This window comes from Pseudochaenichthys georgianus, chromosome 16 (assembly GCF_902827115.2).
Source record: "Pseudochaenichthys georgianus chromosome 16, fPseGeo1.2, whole genome shotgun sequence".
Classification (NCBI taxonomy): Eukaryota; Metazoa; Chordata; class Actinopteri; order Perciformes; family Channichthyidae; genus Pseudochaenichthys; species Pseudochaenichthys georgianus.
This window is the reverse complement of record NC_047518.2, coordinates 46061375-46064796: the sequence shown is the minus strand read 5'-3', so window position 1 is coordinate 46064796 and position 3422 is coordinate 46061375. Positions and strand designations below refer to the sequence as shown.

The following is a 3422-nucleotide window of genomic DNA, read 5'->3' as shown; positions in this document are numbered from 1 at the left end:
ATGGGTGAGAAATGGTAGAATATCAGGAGCGATAGTCTGAAGGAGGTTTGAAGGTGAACGTTATCTGCAACGTTATTAACGTGTTAAAAGCTGTGAATAAATCGGACTAAATATGAGATTCGTTTTTAGGAAATCTCTTCCAAACGGTTATTTAGAGATTGAACTTTTGTGGTGTACTGCAATAATGTTACAGTGACTAAACTTTTCTTTTTGTCGCTGCTTTTAATTGAACTATTCATATCTTAGACTGCACTGTAACTTTTATCCATGTATTTTTTCTTTTAATGTTTATTTTATTAGCTTTCTTTTTAATGACTGATTTTAAATGCCATTTTCTTAATGTCTTTCATTTTTTGTAAAGCACTTTGAATTGCCTTGTGTTGAAAAGTGCTATATAAATAAACTTGCCTTGCCTAATACTCAACACCTACCGTAACTCTCACTGGAACACTTTTAGCAAAGTACATGAAGCAGTTTCTCAAAACACAACTCTTTAGGTCGGCCCTTTAACAACAGTCAGGTGCCTGTTTAAATATGTGAACAATCTTTCGCTGTCCATATCACTCCTCTTGTTCATTCAGGCCATTTCTCATACGATGTAAGTGATAGGCGACCAAATGCACTCCTTTGTTCTGAACTGTATTCCAAAGTTTGACTGATTAATATAAGGTTCAAGCATCTGAGTTAGTCAAATCAACTTGGTATCCTTTCCTGTCTTTTACCTTTTACTCTCATAAAAAAAGATCCATCTGCATTTACCATACTGTAAACTGTCCGAGTTGAAAAGTGACACAATATCTGTACTAAGGAGAAGTAACTTTGAAAGGTACCAATCTGGAAAGTTAATGTGATTAATTTGTGTTGTTTAGACTCAGCAGGGCGTCGGCGCTTTCAGCACTTGGCTTGTTGTTTGGGGATTCTCTGTGTCATTCTGCTGGGTGGCATCATCGGAGTCTGCGTCTACCGTAAGTACACAAAACAGGAAGTGCATTATCTCACACTTAGACATGAGACAAACCGTAAAGAATAGTAGCAGCTGTTTTACCTGTTACTCCATTTGATATCAGTCATGTACATGCCTCAGTATGACAGTGTAGAAAGTATTATTATGAGCGTCTTCCTCTTACAGAGTCGTGCAATGCTGACGCATCTTTGTAGGCCAACAAGGAGGTAGCATCCATTAATGTATTGTGCTTGTTTTCCCAAAGCAACATTATCAATCAAGAAGCCGTTCATGTGGATGAATACATGAATTACTTTGAGACTTTCCTCTACTGTACATACCAGCTGGCTCCATTAGTGGGAAATACAGACAAGTAAATTAATTATTAAAAAGATTAAAAGATGAGTCAAGACATATTCTATATTTCTCTTGTTCTTAACTAATCACATGATCAGACCCAAACGACAATGAAAGTCTATCTAATGTCAATCTATTTACACATGTCATGTGTCTTTCATGTTACTGAGCCTCTGTGAAGTTCTGAGTTCATCCCACGCTCTCGACCCACCAGCGCTTGCTATTTCACAAAATGTGTGGCTTGAAGACTTCCCCATTCCACTCCTCTCTTAGTAATGTTGACATCAAACCACAGTGACGAGCAGTTTCAGGCAATGTGAAATATAAATGGGTCTGAGGATTGGAGAAGTCAGAACACTTTGAGACGGACTGAGACATTTTTAGTTTGAGTCTAAAGACCGAAAACCTAAAGTGAGACTGACAGGAAAAAGCTTACGAAAGAGGCAAATCGACAAAAAACTAAATTGCAATATAATCTTGATTATAAAAGAAGTTCATTTCTCATTTTGCAGTTCCATTAATTCATGAGAGTGATTCAAACCGGTTTAAAGAAGTCTCAACTCTTCTGGTGAACAACACAAAACTCAACTTAGAAAATGCAAACTTGACGAGGGACAACAAGAATCTGAAGGACCAGTTGGGCAACCTGACACAAGCCTATAATGTCTCAGAGAGCAACAACAAAAACCTGTCTGCAGGAGTCCAGGTGCTGAGCCAGGAGCAGGAGACCGAGAAGAAGAACTTGAAACAGCAAATACAAAACCTGACAACAAACCGGAATGAGCTCAATGTCAGTCGAGCTCAGTGGAGCATCGATTCCTACTGCTTAGGAAACACCGGTATGTTCAGATCCTTTATATTAGGTCACAATTACAATATTTTCAAAAGGCAGGCATGTTGTTGATTGTTTGGACTCTGTGGTTTCAGATAAAAAGTGTAAACCTTGTCAGGACGGCTGGTTACTCACTCAGCCCAGCTGCTATGCGTATAATGACGCTCAGCCTCCTTATCAAAAAACCTGGGAAGAAGCTCAAGAAGACTGCAGGGGAAAGAATTCAGATCTGGCTGTTGCACGTGATTCAGAGGAAAAGGTAAATCCATTAATATGACGCAATAAGAAAGTAATTGTGTTTTGTGTAGGTTTGAACACACTTTGAGTCTTTAGGTCATTATGTGCTTATTACAGTTTAATGTTTAAATATCTGACATTTCTCTCTGTTTTCCAGGAAGCAATCAAAACTAACAGAATTGGAAATAAAGGATTCTGGATTGGTCTGAGAGTTGTAAATAAGAAATGGAAGTGGGTGGATGGAAGTGATCTGACTGAGAGGTAAGAGACACGTTACTAAACACTTTGAATAATAAAGTCTATCAGCCTTTATCTAAACATCATGTTCTCTCCTCAGCTCCTGGATAGATCCTCCTGATCCTGCTGACGGTCGCTGTGCAGTGTTTTACAAGAACAAAAAATGGTCATCAGTGAGCTGTGGAGAGAAAACATCAATGGATCTGCCAGAAGAAGGCTCTGTCTGTTTAAACAAAGCACTCATACTAAGAAGGTTACTGGAAACTCTTTGAGAAACAGATGAATTACTTGTGAATAAAAACAAACAAAAATATAAAACAAAAAAGGATAAAAAACATTAATTCCAGAAACGTTTCTCAAACTCGATACAAACAATAAAACACAAAAGTTAACTCATAATGTGGATTATTTTAAAATCGATATGCTTTTAGTTTGACTTAATTTCTATGGAGCTTGCTAAATTAATGCAAATATTTCTTTCTTTAACATGTGATGGTGTTTTTATTAGATATGGATGGTTAACATAGTTACATGTTTCATTTCATTTTCATTTCAAACCTTTATTTATTCAGATTGGTCCTTGAGATCATAGATCTCTTTTTCAAGGGAGACCTGCAGCATATAGGTTCCACATGAAACATAAAACAATAAAGGACATTATACATTATATTTACAGGATACATAGTTATAGACATTTACAAGTGCCCGTTGTATCGGCAAGCATTTCATTTACCCTAGCTTTAAAAACATGCAGAGGAATGAGATTGCTCAGTTTCAATTCTTGCTGAAGATTGTTCCAAGCAAGTGGAGCTGCGC

General features: G+C 37.2%; 1 pseudogene; it reads left to right on the top strand.

Annotated features, from left to right (window-relative positions):
- Window positions 1-2998, top strand: LOC139435426 (C-type lectin domain family 10 member A-like; annotated as a pseudogene).
- The last annotated feature ends 424 nt before the right edge of the window (window positions 2999-3422 follow it).